General features: G+C 36.9%; 1 protein-coding gene and 1 pseudogene across 1 annotated transcript in view; one reads left to right on the top strand and one right to left on the bottom strand.

Moving 5' to 3' along the window:
* The window catches only part of LOC122442467, a 174,440-nt gene that overhangs the window by 83,550 nt on the left and 69,382 nt on the right, over nt 1-21,508 (top strand). The gene's annotated exons all lie outside the window — the stretch shown is intronic.
* On the bottom strand, nt 18,629-18,799 carry LOC122442814 (annotated as a pseudogene).

The raw sequence follows: 21,508 nt of genomic DNA, 5'->3' as shown, positions 1-21,508 counted from the left end.
AGAGAGACTTTATTTTGGGGGGCTCCAATATCACTGCAGATGGTGACTACAGCCATGAAATTAAAGACACTTGCTCCTTGGAAGAAAAACCTGGAGAGCATATTAAAAAGCAGAGACATTAATTTGCCGACAAAGGTCCATCTAGTCAAACCTATGATTTTTCCAGTAGTCATGAACGAATATGAGAACTGGACTAAAGAAAGCTGAACACCAGAGAATTGATGCTTTTGAGCAGTGGTATTGAAGAAGACTTCTCAGAGTCCTTTGGACTACAAGGAGATCCAAACAATCAATCCTAAAGGAAATCAGTCCTCAATATTCATTAGGAGGACTGATCCTGGAGCTGAAGCTCCAATACTTTGGCTCCTGATGCAAAGAATTGACTCATTAGAAAACAGCCTGATACTGGGAAAGGTTGAAGGCAGGAGGAGAAGGGGGCGACAGAGGATGAGATTGTGGATGGCATCGCTGACTCGGTGGACATGAGCTTAAGCAAGCTCCAGGAGATTGTCCTAGGGTTAGGACAGGGAACCCTGGCGTGCAGCAATCCACAAGGTTGCAGAGTCAGACATTGCTCAGTGACTGAACTGAAGTGAACTAAGTGTCCCAGTAATACCATCTAACAGTCTCTTTTTTCCAGAGTATCCCTTTTCTTATTTGGGTCTGAAAGAATCATATGTTTATTTCTTTCCTCTCTTCCTGATCTGCTGTTCTTATTTTTCTAAGTCTGCCCCAACATTGCTGTACTTATGTAATACTTTTTAATGTGTGTGTGTGTGTGTGTGTGCTCATGGACTGTAGCCCGCCAGGATTCTGTCTATGGAATTTTCCAGGCAAGAATACTGGAGTGGGTTGCCAGTTCCTATACCAGGGGAATCTTCCTAACCCAGGAATAGAACCTGGGTGTTTTGCATCTCCTGCATTGGCAGGCAGATTCTTTACCACTGTGCCACCTGGGATGAATACACCCAACATGTCTCTTCTTTCCTGTTACTTATACTTACATGCAAATTTTACAGTTGGCTTGTCATATCTATTGGAAAAAATTGTTGCGGTTTTGAGTGACTTTTTAAAAGTCTACAAACTTGTATTTGGAAAATTTGCATTTTTTATAAGTGTCTTCCCAGATATTAACATTAAATTACCAATGACAATTTATCTATACATCATAACCCCTGAGACAAAAAATACTCTCTCTTAATTAAAGAATATAAACAGATGAATAACTTATCATGAACAGTTGTAACAATTACTTTTTCCTAACATGTTTTAGTGAAAAGAGAAAGAAAACTATTATTTTTAGAAGATCCAGTTGTGCTATGTATTATACAGTGTGGTCATTTAATCTTCACAGTGATTTGAAAAGTATATGTCAACACAGTAAACAGCCTGTTCAAAGTCATTGAGTTAATCAGGTGTGTGATACTATGATTTAATTCATGGACAAATTCTGAGGGTTTTCCTGTTTCCAGAATTAAACCAGTTCTTTTATAACTTTCAGATCAACAGAGTCAGATATCCATTAATTGTTCACAAGTCAGAATGCAAGCCTTATGCTATTCCTTTTAGTGTCTTATTGTTTATCAGTCTGAATGTGACTTTTCTAACATTTGTTAATATTATTGTAATAGGCCTTGTCTAATTATTTATTTTTTTTCTAAAATTAATGAACATAATTAATGTATTTCAAACAACCAATGACACATCACTAAAGTAATATGTATTTTGTGCACCTGAGCTGCCTCCTGAGAAATCTGTATGCAGGTTAAGAAGCAACAGTTAGAACTGGACATGGAACAATAGACTGGTTCCAAATCAGGAAAGGAATACATCAAGGCTGTATATTGTCACCTCGCTTATTTAACTTATATGCAGAGTACTTCATGAGAAATGCTGGGCTGGAGGAAGCACAAGCTGGAATCAAGATTGCCGGGAGAAATATAAATAACCTCAGATGTACAGATGACACCACTCTTATGGCAGAAAGTGAAGGAGAACTAAAGAGCCTCTTAATGAAAGTGAAAGAGGAGAGTGAAAAAGTTGGCTTAAAACTCAACATTCAGAAAACTAAGATCATGGCATCTGGTCCCATCACTTCATGGCAAATAGATGAGGAAACAGTGGCAACAGTGGCAGACTTTATTTTTGGGGGGCTCCAAAATCACTGCAGATGGTGACCGCAGCCATGAAATTAAAAGATGCTTACTCCTTGGAAGAAAAGTTATGACCAATCTAGACCTCATTTTAAGAAGCAGAGACATTGCTTTGCCAACAAAGGTCCGTCTAGTCAAAGCTACGGTTTTTCCAGTAGTCATGTCTGCATGTGAGAATTGGAGTATAAAGAAAGCTGAGTGCCGAAGAATTGATGTTTTTGAACTGTGGTATTGGAGAAGACTCTTGAGAGTCCCTTGGACAGCAAGGAGATCCAACCAGTCCATCCTAAAGGAAATCAGTCCTAAATATTCATTGAAAGGACTGATGTTGAACTGAAACTCCAATATGTTGGCCACCTGATGCAACGAACTGATTCATTTGAAAAGACCCTGATGCTGGGAAAGATTGAAGGAGGGAGGAGAAGGGGATGACAGAGGATGAGATGGTTGGATGGCGTCACCAACTCAATGGACATGAGTTTGAGTAAACTCCAGGAGTTGGTGATGGACAGGGAGGCCTGGTGTGCTGCAGTCCATGGGGTCTCAGAGTTGGACACAATTGAGCGACTGAACTGAACTGAGCTGTGGGCCATACCTACTCTGTCAGAAACAGTAGCAATTATGGAAGCAATAGGGTTAGGAATATATATATATACATATATATGTGTGTGTGTGTATATGTATATATATATATTAGGATATGTATATATATATTAGGAACATAGGTATATGCTTCCTTTTCAGTGTTCATGGTTTGTCTGTGACAGCATATTTGAAAGAAAGTTAATTCAAAAATACTCCTGTTAAATAAGTTTTGACAATTAAAAAAAAAAATCTTTCAGTATAATATATGTAATACTGCATGTCTGTAGTTCCATGGTTAATATTAAATTTTTTGTCTAAATAAATAGACTGTTCAGGAGTTCATTGATTTTCAGAGGTGGAAACTTCCTACCATCAAAACAAGCCAGGATGTTTCAGTATAATTCATTGATTTATTGAATACTTTCATATGTAGTTGTCACCGCAATTCTAGAAGTTGATGTGGACTGATTTTCATGACAGTAAGATTTAAGAAAAATGTTATAGAACCAACACCAAAGTTTCAAGAATATTCATAAAGTACAGACTGTTATAGAAGCATAAGTATATATCAGTAACCTATGTTTTTGTGCTTCTGCACATTTCAACATATAGATGGCCTGTTGAAAAACCATGTTTCTTTGTTTCTGAACTAAATGTATAAAATATTGCTGAATATTAGTGGGCATGAAAAATAGATGGGGAATTATGAAAGAACTGTTTCCCCTCATTTTTGATTCTGAGTTGAATGTCATGGCTGCACTAGATATCAGGAGACAGCACAGTTATGCACGACAAACTTTCTAGTCTCGTGCATTGTCTGAAATTGAATCTCCTCATTGAAATACAGCTCATATCACAGAATGGAAGGAATCTTAATATTAAAGAGAAATTCCCTTAGATCCAAGTGTTTTTTAAATAAACATTTACCAAGAAAGGCTTTCAGACATGTCCTAATGAGGTTTTAGATTTTGGCATGTTCCTTATTAGAAAAAGTAATAGAGAAAGACAAATATACATCATTTATACGTAGAATTTAAGAAAATGGTACTAATGAACATAATCACAAAAAAGAAGTTAAGTCACAGATGTAGAAAACAAGCTTGTGGTTGTTACCAAGGGGGAAAGGAAGGGAGGGTTACACTGGGAGATTGGGATTGATATATGAAAGTGAAAGTGAAAGTCACTCAGTCATGTCCAACTCTTTGCAACCCCATAGACTATACAGTCCATGGAATTCTCTAGGCCAGAATACTGGAGTGGGTAGCCTTTTCCTTCCCTTCTTCAGGGGACCTTCCCAGCCCAGGGATTGAGCCCAGGTCTCCCACATTGCAGGCAGATTCTTCACCAGCTGAGCCTCAAGGGTTTGACATATACACACTACTACATACAGAACAGATAACTAAAGAGAACCAACTGTGTAGCACAGGAAACTCTACTCAGTACTCTGTAATGACCTGATGGGAACAGAATCTAAAAATGAGCAGATAGATATATGTGTATATGTATATCTGACTTAGAGCAGAAACTAACAACTTTGTAAATCAATCATATTTTATTTATAAGTTATATTATAATTTATTTTTGTTTATATTTTAACATATTATTTAAATAAAATATTTAAAATTTAATAAGTTAAATATTAATAAAATTAATTTTAAATAATATTAAATAAAATATCTAATATTTAAATAAATATGAATATTTATATTTTAATTTTTATTTATAATTTATTTTTCAATTAAAAATAATTAGAAAAAGAAAAAATAAGTCTTGAAGCACTGTATATTGATATACTATACAAAAAAGGTCTTAATGATCCAGATAACCACACTTGTGTGGCCAGTCACCTAGAGCCAGACATCCTGGAGTGTAAAGTCAAGTGGGCCTTAGGAACCATTACTACCAATAAAGCTAGTGGAAGTGATGGGCTATTTAACATACTAAAAGATGATGGTGTTAAAGTGCTACACTTAATAGGTCAGCAAATTTGGAAACCCAGCTGTGGCCACAGGACCGGAAAAGGTCCGTTTTCATCCTAATTCCAAAGAAGGGTAGTGCTAAAGAATGTTCAAACTACTGAACAATTGCACTCATTTCCCATGCCAGTAAGGTTATGCTCAAAATCCTTCAAGCTACACTTCCACAATACTTGAATCAAGAACTTCCAGATGTATGAGTTGGGTTTAGAAAAAGCAGAGGAACCAGAGATCAAATTGCCAACATTTGTTGGATCATAGAGAAAGCAAAGGAATTCCAGACAAACATCTGTTTTTGTTTCATTGACTATGCAGAAGCCTTTGTGTAAATCACAACAAACTGTGGAAAATTCTTAAAGAAAGCCAGAGGGATCAGGTGGAGAGGGAGGTGGGAGGGGGGATCAGGATGGGGAATACATGTAAATCCATGGCTGATTCATGTCAATGTATGGCAAAAACCACTACAATATTGTAAAGTAATTAGCCTCCAACTAATAAAAATAAAAAAAGAAAAAAGAAAGAGGTGGGAATGGCAGACAATTTTACCTGTCTTCTGAGAAAGACTTGCAGATCAACATATAACAATTAAAACTGGACATGGAACAACTGACTGGTTCAAAATTTGGAAAGGGGTGTGACAAGGCTGTATATGGTCATCCTGTTTATGTAACTCATATGCAGTGCACATACATCATGCAAAATGCCGAGCTGGATGAGTTACAAGATGGAATCAAAATTGCCAGGAGAAATATCAACAACCTCAGGTATGGAGATGATACCACTTTAGTGGCGGAAAGTAAAGAGAAACTAAAGACCTCTTGATGAAGGTTAAAGAGGAGAGTGAAAGATACAGCTTTAAACTCAGCATTCAAAAAACTAAAAGATATGGCATCCAATCACATCACTTCATAGCAAGTAGAAGGGGGAAAAGTGGTAGCAGTGACAGATTTTCTCTTCTTGGGCTCCAGAATCACTGGTAATTTCATGACTGCAGCCATGAAATTAGACACTTGTTTCTTTGAAGAAGGCTATGGCAGACCTAGACAGTGTTTTAAAAAGCAAAGACATCACTTTGCCAACAAAGGTCTGTATAGTCATAAGCTATGGTCTTTCCAGTAGTGAGAAAGGATATGAGAGTTGGACCATAAAGAAGGCTGAACACCAAAGAATTGATGTTTTTCAATTGCACTGCTGGAGAAGACTCTTAAGAGTTCCTCAGACAGCAAGGAGGTCAAACCAGTCAATTCTAAGGGAAATCAACTCTGAATACTCATTGGAAAGACTGATGCTGAAGCTCCAATACTTTGGCCACTTGATGCAAACAGGTGACTTATTGGAAAATACCCTGATTCGGGGAAAATTTGAAGGCAAAAGAAGAAGAGGGTGGCAGAGGATGAGATAGTTGGATTGTATCACCAATTAAATGGACATGAACTTGGGCAAACTCCAGGAGTTGATGAGAGACAGGGAAGCATGGAGTGCTGCAGTCCACGGAGTCGCAAAGAGTTAGCCATGACTTAGTGACCTGACAACAACAAAATACTAGGAAAAGCAGATGGATGTTCATTGGTATGATATACTAGGAAAGGCAGACATTGCTTTTGTATATGTATGCATAAGTGAGAAACATGGAGTGCTACTTTTAAAAAGCAAATTAAATAATATATATTACTTATCATAAATATTTTATACCTCATGATATAATGTATATGGACTTCCCAGATGGTGCTAGTGGTAAAGAGTGTGCCTGTCAATGCAGGATGCATAAGAGACAAGGATTCCATCCCTGGGTTGGTAAGATCCCCTGAAGGAGGGCATGGCAACCCACTCCATATTTTTGCCTGGAGAATCCCGTGGACAAAGGACCCTGGTGGACTACAGTCTATAGGGTCACAAAGAGTCGACTTAGCATGCATGCACACATAATGTATATAGATGTGTGTGTGTGTTTGTGTACCATGATGTTGATTACTTTTTATTTTATATCTTTTTTAAAAAAATTTATGCATTCAATATAAAATATTTAGGAAGCACAGATAAATTATGTTTTACCAAAATTATTTAAAATCATATCCTTTATACATGAAGATAAACACTACTGATATTTAAAATGTATCTTATAGTCATTTATGCTTTCTGTAAATTATTGTTAAATCATAAGCATATTAAGAGATTTATTTGAATAAATTACTTGTCACTTTTATCCTGCCAAAGATAGAATTAAATGATAATAATGTGATGCTTGCTGATTGTTTTCTTATGAGTGGGTTCCACAGTGTATAGCACCTTCTCCCCTTGCAAGAGTAGACTACTCAGCATGAAACCTGGTTATCTTCCAGTTCATGAGAGTTCTCTACCTGCATCTGTGTTTTGAGGAAAGGGCCCTGCAGCTACATATGTATTATATAGTCTCATCAACGGTAACCAGCATCAAAATGGGCAGATTCTTTAAAGCAGAGCTGGTGTCTTTCTCAATAATTTTAACACAAAAACAATAAGAAAAGAAAGAGAGGGAAAATTAAAAAGAAAACACACACAGAAAAACCCAGCCTCCATGACACATACAGTGTGTTATGAGATACTGTATTCAGCTCTATGGGTTATGAGACAGAGAGAGATCGCCTGAGGAGGGAAAAGAAGCAAGTGAGGAAAGAAAAGTAGTGATAAGGAATGGAGGAAAATCATGATGCCAGAATTTCTAGAAGCTTTCCAGTTTCAAAGTACACATAACCCATCTCTATTCTTATAATTTAAAATGCTTTAAAAAGCTCTAATTTTTATGTTACATGTATTCAGATATAACTTAATACTGTCATAAAGTTTATCTTCTGATGCTGCAATTATTCTGGGGCTATAGTCACTCCACGAAGGTAAAATATCACTCTTGAGAACCATTTAAGTGAAGAGTTCCTAGCAAATCCTGATTGGGGGGGCGGGGGGGAAGGCATCTTGATACTTTAATATCTGAATACTTTTTATTTTACCCTGTATTTATTTATTATCATTTATCAGCTAGCCTAATTTCTTTCATATCTTCAAGTTTTGGAAATGCTGTGCTCAGTTGAATATGAATTTATATTCTCCTGTCTAACCATGTTTTGTTGTTCTTCAGCTGCTGAGTCATGTCCAACTCTTTGCAGCCCCGTTGGTTACAGCACACCAAGCTCCTCTATCCTCCACTATTTCTCAGAGTTTGCTCCAATTCCTTTCCATCGAGTTGGTGATGCCAGCCATGTTTAGTCAGTTCCAATACCTGCCTTACTTTTGCTTATCTGGAGTGGAATTGTGTTCATTTTTGTTTGTTTGTTTTTATTCTTGCAAGTCAAGACTCTCTGTCTGTTGCTGTCTGGCCAGCCTGTCCCATGTGTATGTATTTTGTGCCCTTGATTCACCACACATCTATAAGCATGGGCAATAGAAGGAGAGAGCATAATATAATGTACCAAGAAAGATGCATATTTCTTAAGTTTCAAAGTATTCACCTTGGTATTTTAGGGAATATTGCAAATTTCATTTATTTTGTCTATACAATTCAATATAAGTAAAAAAAATCACCCATCCTTTTTCTTACATTTGAGATTTTACTTGTTTAACTTTAGTTATTTGAGGACAGTGAGAAGAAAAGGGGGTTTATATAAGATAAATGTAATTTAATCCCAGCTACTCCCCTGTTACCTATTTGATCTTGGACTGTTATTTTCATCCTTGAGCATCAGTTCCTTATTCATAATTTTCAGAATTATTTGGAGGGATTGAAATATGTTGAAATTTGGGGGAACATAGTAGAATTATTAATCTGACACTTTAATCAATTTTCTCTATGCTAAGTCCCTTTGGCCGTTTCCGATTCTTTGTGATCCTATAGAATGAAACTTTGATGCATACCATTTGTAGACAATTACAGTGAATAATGAGCTTCCCAGGTGGCGCTAGTTGTAAAGAATCTGTCTATGAGATTCTCCAGGCAAGAATTCTGGAGTGGGTTGCCTTTCCTTTCTCCAGGGGATCTTTCCAGCCCAGGGACTAAACCCGTGTCTCTTGAGTAGCCTGAAATGGCAGGCAAATTCTTTACCACTAGCACCACCTGGGAAGTCAGTTTTCTCTATGACTGTATAAATCAGGAGTTATCAAAACTTTTGATTTGGATTCATCATATTCTAGCACAATTTTTTCTTGATTTAGTTTTTTTTTTTGAAAAGTGGAATCAAATAAGTTTTTTAGTTATAATATTCTTTTGAACCGTCTACATATCCATCATATCTATATTATTACCACAGTGGAAGCTAAGTTGGAGAAGGAAATGGCAACCCACTCCAGTGTTCCTGCCTGGAGAATCCCAGGGACAGAGGAGCCTGGTGGGCTGCCGTCTTTGGGGTCTCACAGAGTCAGACACGACCGAACCAGCAGCAGCAGCAGCAAAAGCTAAGTGGTGAGGTCTTCTTCTTTAGACATCGGATACTCTCACAAAACTGTCCAGTCTTGAAGGATGCTGTGAATCGCTAAGAACAGACTTGATGCCTTAAAAAGATGTAAGACATTCTGTACTTTAACCTTTCCATCTCTTGTAACTTTTGTCAAAGTGTTCAGATTATGGGATGAGCAATTAGAAGTGCTACAAAAGTTTTTTCTCTTGATGAAAGTGAAAGAGGAGAGTGAAAAAGCTGGCTTAAAACTCAACATTCAGAATACAAAGATCATGGCATCTGGTCCCATCACTTCATGGCAAACAGATGGGAAAACAGTAGAAACAGTGACAGACTATTTTGGGGGCTCCAAAATCACTTCATATGGTGACTGCAGCCATGAAATTAAAAGACATTTACTCCTTGGGAGAAAAGTTATGACCAATCTAGATGGCATATTAAAAAGCAGAGACATTACTTTGTCAACAGAGGTACATCTAGTCAAGGCTATGGTTTTTACAGAAGTCAAGTATGGATGTGAGAGTTGGACTATAAAGAAAGTTGAGCACCGAAGAATTGATGCTTTTGAACTGTGGTGTTTGAGAAGACTCTTGAGAGTCCCTTGCACTGCAAGGAGATCAAACCAATCTTAAAGGAAATCAGTCCTGAATATTCATTGGAAGGACTGATGTTGAAGCTGAAACTCCAATACTTTGGCCATCTGATGGGAAGAACTGACTAATTGAAAAAGACCCTGATGCTGGGAAAGATTGAAGGCGGGAAGAGAAGGGGGCATCAGAGGATGAGATGGTTGGATGACATCACTAACTCAGTGGACGTGAGTTTGAGCAAGCTCCTGGAGCCTTTGATGGACAGGGAAGCCTAGCATGCTGCAGTCCTTGGTGTCGCAAAGAGTCAGACATGACTGTGTGATTGAACTGAACTGAATGTTTCTCATACCTTTTTTTCAAGCAACTGGCTTAATTTCATGGCTGCAGTCACACTCTGCAGTGATTTTGGAGCCCCCCAAAATAAAATCTGTCATTTTTTCCATTTTTTCCCCATTTGTTTGCATGTGGTGATGGGACTGGATTCCATGATCTTAGTTTTTGAATTTTGAGTTTAAAGCTATCTTTTTCACTCTCTTCTTTCACCCTCATCGAGTTTCTTAATTTCCCCTTGCTTTCTGCCATTAGAGTGGTATCAACTTACCCAAGGTTACTGGTATTTCTCCCAGTGTCATGATTCCAGCTTGAACTTCATCCAGCCTGGCATTTTGCATGATGTATTCTGCATATAAGTTAAATGAGGAGAATGACAATATATAGCATTGATGTACTCCTTTTCCAGTTTTGAATAAGTGTGTTGTTCCATATCCAGTTCTAACTGTTTCTTTGACCTGCTAACAGGAAGGAGGTTTATGAACAGCAAAGTAAGAATTGCCTCATAAGAGGAAAATGGCAAATTTATTTCCTTCAGAAAGAGTTTGATATTGAAAGATGTTCTTTAAGATTGTTAGTAAACAAAATGATGTAAATATTAGCTCTGAATGAATCCTTCCTTATTAAGTTTTTGAAACAAATATTTATTGAAATATTGTTGACAACAATATTATGTTAGTTTCAGGTGTACATCATACTGATTTGATGTTTTTGTAGGTTATATTCCGTATAAAGTTTTCATAAGATGTCTATATGTAAAATACAAGACTATATACCTTGTGCTGTTAAGTGCATCCTTGTATCTTACTCTTAACCACAAAAATAAAGATTACTAGTATTCTCATGTAAACACTTGCCTTATTTTCAAAATTCTACCTAAATTGGGAGCTATAGGTCAAACAAAGACTTTTAGCTTCAATTTATTTGGATAATAATTCGGAGATAGAAACATGAATCAAAGTTAGATGTAACAAATTTTAGAGGTGACTAAACAAATAAATATTTTAGGAAAGATACCACAGTCAAACTTTATTTCTCCCAAAAATAGTAGCCAAAATTAGAGAGATAAGAAATTCCATCTTTAATGACAGATATTAAATTTGGCAGAAATAACCAAAGCAGTTAAGTAAGAGTGATGCATATATGACTGTAATGTTTCTTTCTCACTGGCATTTTTTCTTTTGGTAAAGCAGTGAAAAGTAATGGAATACAGCTATTTGATTTATAAAGTCCTTGGCAGTGGGGGTGGGGGGGTGGAATGTTTGAAATTTTAGAGGAGAAAATGAGCACCAATATATATTAGAAGATAGATCCATGGTAACTTGACCCCAAAATGAATTTAATTAGTATATGTGAAATCTATTTCTAGTTTTCCTGTTGCCAAATGTATGACCAGCATCATTAAATATTACTTGACTCACTTATATATCTTCCTAGTTTGAGATAATCAGAGAAGAAATGATTTCTGTGATGAGGCTGACAAAAAGCAGCATCAGAATTTTTACTTTCCCAATAAAAATAAGAGTATTCAAAGGCACTTCTAACTGAAGTATAGTAACAGGAATCAATTCATCAGATTTCAGAAACTATTTAATAACTAGAAACTACTGAATAAAATATATCTTACATCTGATGTCAGAAAACTGAAGTTACTCAAATGGAAACACACACACACACAAATGGTGTTAAAATTCAGTCCACATATCCTGCTAGCATAATCCCTGCTTCCCTGAAAAGATGTCCTAAAATCCAAGAACCAAGTCATACAATGGCAGCTATTCTGATAACTGACTATGCAGCCAAATTATAATGTGATGGTTTCAGTCTTGGCTTGAATCACAGGTGAAAACTTAGAGCTCTTAATATTCCTTCTTCTAGGTTAGAGGATCCAAAGTTGTACAAATGGCAATTAGAAGCCTAAAATAGCAGCACATACATAGAGATGTCGTGTTAAGAATAGGAAGCATAGAGAGGGGCCTGTTCTCTTGACCTCCATCTCTCAATATTAGAAATAAGATACCTCTTAAAAATAGAGCTCTGCAGGTTCCTGAGTCTCTGAGCCAGAAACAGTGGATTTAAAGGAATTCTTAGAATTCTGTTATCCTCCATGGCCACCATCCTCCTAAGAATGCATCAACAGCTAGGGTCCTGAATAGACATTTCTCCTAAGAAGACTTAATGACCAGCAGGTATACAAAATATTGCTTAGTGCACTAATCATTAAGAAGTTTAAATCAAAACCACAGTAAAGTATCACCTCATATCTATCAGTACATCTCTTAACAACAAAAACAAAAGACCACAAGTGTTGGCAATGATGTGAAAAACTGGAACAATTGCACACTGTTGGTGGGAAAGCAAAATGGTGCAGCCACTATGGAAAACAGTATGGAAGTTCCTCAAAAAAACTAAAAATACGAATAGCATCTGATCCAGCAATCCTGTACTAGATAGTTATTCAAAAGAATTTAAATCAAGATTTGAAGACATAATATCCTTAATTTTCCTTTCAGTGCTGTTTAGTCAGTGAAGTTGCTCAGTCGTGTCCGACTCTTTGCAATCCCATGGATTGTAGCCTACCAGGCTCCTCCACCCATGGAATATTTCCAGGCAAGAAGACTACTGGAGTGAATTGCTATTTCCTTCTCCAGGGGATCTTCCCGACTCGGGGATCGAACCCAGGTCTTCCGCATTGCAGGCAGACGGTCTACCGTCTGAGCCACCAGGGAAGCTATTTACTATAGCAGTGCTATATACTATAGCCAATATTTGAAAACAACCTAAATGTCAGCTGATGAATGGTTAAAGAAAATGTGGTATATACACGCAATAAAATGTAGTTCAGCCTTAAAAGGAAGGAAATTCTGACACTTGTTACAACATGGATGAGACTTGAGGGCATCTTGATAAGTGAAATAAGCTAATCCTAGAAAGATAAATACTGCTTGATTCCTCTTATATGAGTTATCTAAAATAGTCATATTCATAAAAGCCAAGAGTGGTGTAGTGATTTCTCAGGGACTGGAGGGAGGGGGAAATGGTGAGTTACTAATTAACTGGCATAAAGTTTCAGTTAAGCAAGATTAATGAACTCCAGGGATCTGTTGTATTATGTTGTAACAATAGTCGACAATAGCAGGCTGTACTCTTAAAATTTTTGAGTCTAGCTTTCAAGTTGTTCTCTTACAACGATGAAATTAAAAGACATTTGGAAGCTAATTAAATATTATTGTTTTAGGGAAATTTTCTGAGGAGCTCTTATGTAAATTGACCTCTGAGAAGTGAGAAGGGGTGAGTAGTGTTAAGTATATTGAGAAAAAAGTTTTTGACAGAAAAAACAGGAAGTGTAAAGTACCTGAGTAAGAAAACTGAAGGTCACTGTTGACAGAGGATAGCAGATAGAGTGAAGAAAAACATAAGCTAAGTGGGATTGGGTGATAGGGGCTTGTGGATGAGTAACTTCTGATGCCATAAACTGAAATTGAAATGTAGGTTCTTATTTATTAATCTTCCATTTTTTCTTGTCCTGTTTATATTTGCTCACAGAGATTACTTGTTTTATTCCTCACCCTTTGCATCTATTATCCATAAATGAAAGTCTTAAATTTCATCATTTTAAGGAATCTGACACAGGCTTTCAACAGCAGGTTGATTTTAACATTTCATAAACACCATCTAGGTCATAGTTACATAGGGTATATTTTATTCGGCCGAAATAAAAAGAAAAACATATTTCATAGAATGTAAACAGCAAAACACAACTCATAGACATTTATTTCTTATTATTTTTAAGTTTTATTGGCTGTTAATGGGCATATAAAATCTGTGAAGCATCATTGAGTAAACAGCAACCCTTACTCCGTTTCTAAGTTCTACCTTTCCAGTGCTCATCCAAAAAAAGTTGTTACCTGTATGATCAACATTTACCAGAATTTCATTTGTTTCTGGGTAAATGGAAGTTAGAGCTATTCATCATAAACACTGTCTACCACTTTTCACCTTAGAACTCCCATCAGTTAGTGATACAGATTCAAAACCTGACCTAAACTTGCAATATAGCCATAAAATTTTAAGGGGACTTAATAGAGCCCCTGAACTTTTGGTTAAGAAAATAAAGATACTAAACTTACTAAAAAAAAGTTGAACAGTTGCTGTGGAGGGCAGGAGATACATGAGGAATCCCTGCTGTTGTTGTTGTGTAGTTGCTAAATCGTCTAACTCTTTGCGACCCTGTAGACTGTAGTGTAGCAGGTTCCTCTTACCTCCACTATCTCCCAGAGTTTGCTCAAATTCATAACCACTGAGTTAGTAAAGCTGTCTAACCAGCTCATCCTCTGCAATCCTCTTCTCTTTTGCCTTAATCTTTACTAACATCAGAGTCTTCCAGTGAGTCAACTCTTTGCATCAGGTGGCAAAGTATTGGAGCTTCAGCTTCAGCATCAGTCTTTCCAATGAATATTCAGGACTGATTTCCTTTAGGATTTACTGGTTTGATCTCCTTGCTGTCCAAGGGACTCTCAAGTCTTCTCTGGTAAACCTCTGTACCTATCTTTAAGTTTGCTGTGAACCTTCCCCCAAAACAATTGCCAAGTTCTCTAACTGTTCTCTTGGGTTTTCAAAACATGAAAAAACTAATTCTTCCTGAGAAATTCAGGATCTTTCCCTCCACCTATTGATTCCAGCCAGTTGCTCATTCCATGATCTATTCCTGAATCAAGATTACACTGTAATAAAGATAAGACTAGTACTCACAATTACTTAAACAACTTCAACTCACTCAATTAATGACTCAAATTTTATGGACCAAAATAGGGGACTAAATCCATTCTTACCCCAACTAACTTGCACATCCTTTTCTACAAATAGAAAGTAATGAGAAACAATAAACATGCACATGGTAGTCTTCCTTTCAGTTCAGTTCAGTTGCTCAGTCGTGTCTGACTCTTTGCAACCCCATGGATTGCAGCACGCCAGGCCTCCCTGTCCATCACCAACTCCCAGAGTTTACTCAAACTCATGTCCATTGAGTTAGTGATGCCATACAACCATCTCATTACTTTGCCAAAAAATTTCCATCTAGTCAAGGCTATGGTTTTTCCAGTAGTTGTGTATGGATGTGAGAGTTGGTCATTAAAAAAAGCTGAGCACCAAAGAATTGATGCTTTTGAACTGTGGTGTTGGAGAAGACTCTTGAGAGTCCCTTGGACAGCAAGGAGATCCAACCAGACCATCCTAGAGGAAATCAGTCCTGAATATTCATTGGAAGCACTGATGTTGAAGCTGCAACTCCAATACTTTGGCCACCTGATGTGAAGAGCTGACTTATTTGAAAAGACCCTGATGCTGGGAAAGATTGAAGGTGGGAGAAGAAGGGGATGATAGAGGATGAGATGGTTACATGGTAGTCTTAAAGCACAGTAATTATCAACAAAATATTTTCTCATATAAGAAAGCTTTTCAAGATACAGATCTTCTGCAGCATTACTGTGTATTCACTTGATCTGAAACTGAGTGCCATTTGAAGATGGAGATTTCTTTCTAAATTATGCATGGGAATACTAAAGTGATCTGTTTTTGTTTCTCCTTTCTCTTACTTCTCCCCTGTTTAGCTCTCCTGTTAGAATCAGTCTGAATGCCAAAGATAAGCTCCCATTGCTCTTGTTTCTTACCTATTTTTTTCCCTTAGAATAGTGCCTAAATATTTCTTTTCCAGTCTTTGAATTACTTCCCTTTTTCTGCAGTCTGCCATTTATCAAAAGGATAGAGTCAGAAAACCTTCATAATTCTAGGTTTTAGACTTGGAAGATGTTAGGTAGCTAACTGATTATTTAGTTGATTTGAAGTAGAAAAGAAAGCTATAGAACATTTTAAGAATGTGTTAGCTCTTCAAAATTCTAATAAAGTGCTACTCATTAATTCATGTTCTAACCATCCTATTCAAGATGACACTGTTAGCCTTGCTCTTTTCATTAGAATAAGTGGAATATTAAAGAGAATGTTAGGTTTTATTAATTCACCTTATCATTTTCTTGAGAATGACTGATCTTTGGAAGTAGCTTACTTGGTCAAACAAATACCTTTTATTGCTGTGGAGGAAACATCCTTTATGTTAAAAGAGTGAAAGCAGTTAGTTCTATGAATAAGTAAAAACAAGAATGTTTCCGTCAGTGTGAGATATTTGAGAGGAAATATAATGTCAAGAAAAACATGGCATTCATGGAAATAATACTTATGTAACTAAGCAGATTCCAAAATTGATTGTGATAACTCTATAATTTATCCTAATTTTCTGATCACTAAGACGAGATAAAGAGAGTATCATATTGACATAAGAGGGCAATAATGGAGCCACAAAACCAAGCTCAATAAGTTAACAATGCTTGGATGTGTTGGAGCCCATTGTCTTCCTTAATAAAATCAAACTGAGAATATCCAAGGCAGACAAAAGAGACAGAATCATTGTATGGAAAATATTTTTGAGTCTGTCATTCCAAAACATGGTTTACTTCCTCTGAGGCTCTGGCCTCCATTTCTTAATATCTTTGTTACTGTAAATAAATTGCTTAAGTTTTCTCGGCCCCAAGTTTCTCATCTATTAATGGACTTATTAGTAGCACTATCAATTAGCAGTGTTGATAAAATTAAAAGACATATAACCTAGAAGAATGCTTAGGCTATTCTTCTGTTTTTATTAATAATTTTACTACTACATCTATCTTACTGGGGTTCTGTTTCCCTTAAGTGCTCCTCTCTAAGTACTCACTTAGATATTTTCCCCCAGCAATCTATAACTGTTAGTTATTAGAGTAGATATTTTAAACAAAACTTTATTAAATACTCAGAGCTAACAGAAGACACTGAGCTGTATTTAAATTATCTTGCTTATAAAATATAGGTCTCTCATCTTCATCTTGGACTATCCTTGAAGATTTTTCAATATCTAACTACTGATCACGGAAACATGGTGAAAACCTTGATAAATTCTTTTATAAATAACCCCTAGGACAGCTTAATTTCTCAAAATCCAAGTGTAATGACATGATTTACAGAGACAGCTGAGAAATTCCTTTTCAATCTGTTCAATGTATTGAAGCCCTCATTTTAAGTTTCTGTTTCCTCTTTCAAGACATTCCTCTTCCATAGATGAAATAGAAAATGTTCTCTCTTCAGGGGAGAGCCCACCATTATATAGGTCAGGCCCTTATCCTGTGACTGCAGACAGACACTGTGGTCAGAATGCAACATGGCAGTTGTGCAATGGGAGATACCACTGCTGACCTCTTTTCACAGGACAGCCAAGAGGAACAAGATTTGTACAAAACAGGTACCCACAATGGGAAATCATTGAAGAGAAACTAAAAGCTTATTCAGGCAAAGAGTTTTTCCTTCACTGACAGGCTAAAGTGTGAGAAATGTCTAATATTCACCTCTTTGGATTAAGAATGAGGTTTATCCTAAAACGTAAAAGCTGTTTGGCAAAAAAAATGCATTACTTTAACTTCAGTCATTGATGTAGCAAGTTTAATGTGAGTTGCTGTATTAGAAAAGCCAGTTAGTAACTCAAATGGAATGTTATACGGGATAGGAAAACCCTCTGAATAGATTATGGACTGTTCCACTAGTCCCTTCCTTACTTTAAGTAGGGTAGTAGTAAAATATTTTTGCTAAAAAAATGGATGACAGCATGATTTGGGTATTGTAGACTTAACGCAGAGGGTCAATGAGGAAGGTTTAGACAGGGTAGCTAAGAACAGAGAAGAGGCAATGCAAAGCTCTAGTTTATAATCATAAATTATACAAGTGACTAAAACTGTAAACAGAGACAAATAGCAAAATCTGATAAAACCAGGCAGAGCTTTAGAAATGAAACCTTTTGAACATTCCTGCCTAGAATTCCTAGACAGTTCAAAAGGTGGCCATGCATGTGGAATTAAAACATACTAAAGTTTCAGGAGGAGAGATATGTTAGGACAGTATTCACATACAAACAGACAAGATCTCAAGTGTGGTTAATATTTTCTTCTTCTTCTTTTATTGTATCTATTCAGAAAAGGGGGAAAAAAGATGAAGAGGGAGCATGAAAGAGGAAACTGCCTCTGTAGCTAGAAATATTTATAGATATCCCTTTGGAGAGTACAGTGATAGAGGGCAGGGTTAGAAGGTGCAGTGGTCCTTTTCCTACGATGATATTCAGGGGGAATTGCAGGCATTGCCATCTGGATAGCACTTACGTTCTGTAGTGAACTTAAGCATTTACCATTGAAAATGAGTAATAGGCCTGTGTTAAAAAGATAACTCTGCTATCTGTGTAAAATATAAAAGGAAGTAATGAAATTAAATCCTAGTCCATCTTATCCAGATTGTGCTGGCCTTAGCTATTTGCCTGGCTTTGGGCAATGAGCTAGAATTTAAATGCTATGCCCATAGAGGATTAGAATTAAAACACACCTGAGGAGTTTCTAGGCAGAAAGTTTCCTCCTTAAAAGGATAGAATTGGATAGACACACAGTGTCTACAATTGTTCATTTCTACTGTTGGTATTTTTTTTTTCTTTTTTTTTTATTCCCCGAAGGGGGTGCACCGTTCCTGGAAGTACTGCAATACCAGGTCGATGCGTGGAGTGGACGGAGCAAGCTCCTATTCCAACTCCCAGCTCCAAAAATCCTACTGTTGGTATTTTAAAATGCTTTTTCAGTCATTAAAATAAAACCTTTAAGATTTTTGAATAAAGTAAAAGCTAGGTCATTAAGAACTATATGTTCCAGGTTTGTCTCTTCCTGGCTATATGATTGATGAAGTCAGTTCATCTCTCTAGGGTCACTCTGATCCCGTAAAGTGTTGCACTGTATGTAACACAGCTTGTCCCTTCTAAGACTGCATGGTTCTGATTGGGAGGCCTGCTGATGCTCATGTTCTAAGTCTCTTTTTGTCTTCCCAGCCTTCTGCTAGGCAGGAACACTGGACTCACTGTCTGTGCACTCTGAGTAGAGGTGACACAGATCCCTTCTAGGCAGAGACACAGAAGAGGAGAGCAAGGACACCATGAGGGCCCTTAATGCACCACAGTGGATGTGGTGGTTGTACCTTCTGCATCATGCAGTCTCAGACTGTGCACCCTCTGTTGACCTGAGGCCCTGGTTAACAAAATAAAACAAAGTTTACCTACCAAATAATGTTAAACATGCTATGTGAGTGGGTCAATTTTTTAATCATGCCCATTGCTACTTTGTAAAAGCAACTTATAGTAGCGGTCACATGCAATTTTAAATATGCTATTTGAAAAGTATTCTATAGATATATGGAATCATATAACTGAAAGGCATGTTTGAGGTCATTCATTCAAATAGCTCATTTTATAGGTATTTGATTTTATAGGAAATTTTGGCTCAAAAGAAAATAGATAATATCATTGATAAGAGCTTAGGGTGATTTAATACTTATCTGTATATAACTAATATTGGCTGAAGTTCAATTTCTATGATTTTCTGAAAACTAATCAGGCAATTGTCTGTGTTCTCAGAATTCAGATATAGTTCCAGATGTAGGGTTCTAATCTATCTTGAAATTGAAATAAAAAATTTGGGTAATCTGAGATGGATATTTTAATAGTTTTCTAGAGCTTAGAACTTATCTATTTTATTTGGGAAAAAAAAATCAAGCTACTACAGTAGCATATCTGAGGTTATTGATATTTCTCCCGGCAATCTTGATTCCAGCTTGTGCATGGCTCTTTCCTGTTCTTTCTTTGTCTTCATTCTACTTTATTCTCCATTTTATTTTTCTGCTTTATCTCCAAATCAAGAGCTCAATGTACCTCCTCAGAAGTTGATTATTCTCTTTTATATTCCATTTCCAGTTGAAAGTAGCACAACCTCAGCCCAGTTATATACCTTCATTTGAATATGTGTAGACTTCTTCACTGCAGTATCCATTTATGGGTTTGGGGTTTTAAGCATGCCTGGTATAATCTTTGCACTCTCTTAGGGCTCAGATATGCAGATGACACCACCCTTATGGTGGTGAGTGAAGAGGAACTAAAAAGCCTCTTGATGAAAGTAAAAGAGAGTGAAAAAGTTGGGTTAAAGCTTAACCTTCAGAAAACTAAGATCATGGCATCTGGTCCCCTTACCTCATGGGAAATAGATGGGGAGACAGTGGAAACAGTGTCAGACTTTATTTTTGGGGGCTCCAAAATCACTGCAGATGGTGACTGCAGCCATGAAATTAAAAGACGCTTACTCCTTGGAAGGAAAGTTATGACCAACCTAGAGAGCATATTAAAAAGCAGAGACATTACTTTACCAACAAAGGTCTGTCTGGTCAAGGCTATGGTTTTTCCAGTGGTCATGTATGGATGTGAGAGTTGGACTGTGAAGAAAGCTGAGTGCCGAAAAATTGATGCGTTTGAACTACGGTGTTGGAGAAGACTCTTGAGAGTCCCTTGGACTGCAAGGAGATCCAACCAGTCTATCCTAAAGGAGATCAGTCCTGGGTGTTCACTGGAAGGACTGATGCTGAAGCTGAGACTCCAATACTTTGGCTACCTCATGCGAAGAGTTGACTCATTGGAAAAGACCCTGATGCTGGGAGGGATTGGGGGCAGGAGGAGAAGGGGAAAACAGAGGATGAGATGGCTGGATGGCATCAGCGACTCGATGGGCATGAGTTTGAGTAAACTCCGGGAGTTGGTGATGGACAGGGAGACCTGGCGTGCTGCGATTCATGGGCTTGCAAAGAGTCGGACACGACTGAGCAACTGAACTGAACTGAACTGAGGGCTCAGCAATATAAAATATGGGCATAAAGCATAATGGAAGCATTTGAAAAATAGCCTTAGTTATGTTGAAAATGGAAAGGAAGACTACTTAAAATAACCCAAGATTTTAAAATCTCTTCAGCAGATGATAGATTTTGGAATTGTGAGATTTTATAAAATAGGATTTCTTAATAAGCCAAATAAAATACAGAAATATTTTCCTAATTGCCATTGGTAAGTAGAGTAAGGAAAGAAAATGGGTTATTGTTTGTCCAATTCTGGTATTTTATAATTGACATTATAAATGCATAGTCTTTTAAAATAGAGTAATATATGCAGACATTGGGCTGATTCTTTACAGATTAAATCATACTTAGAAGTTTAATTTTTTCAAATAAATCTCTGGTTTTTGGTACAGCTTTCTCTTTCTTCCAAAGTAGAGAGTTAGCCACTCTGTCAAATTTCAGTTTGAGGAAGGTGTTAGAGTTAATCAGAATATCTCCACTTATTCCCTTTTGTTCACTGATAATCTGTAAAAACCTATCCGTGAAGCTCTCTGAAGAGCTGAAAGTGTTTATCTGACCAGCTAGGAAAAAAATCGCCAACAATTTAGGAGCACCAACAATGAATTAGCAGATAAACTGACAAAGGAAAAATGATTTTCTGCTTTTCAAATGATAATTTTAGGAGAAAA

Source organism: Cervus canadensis, chromosome 5 (assembly GCF_019320065.1).
Source record: "Cervus canadensis isolate Bull #8, Minnesota chromosome 5, ASM1932006v1, whole genome shotgun sequence".
NCBI lineage: Eukaryota > Metazoa > Chordata > Mammalia > Artiodactyla > Cervidae > Cervus > Cervus canadensis.
Note: the sequence above shows the minus strand (reverse complement) of the source record. Positions and strands in the feature narration are given on the sequence as shown.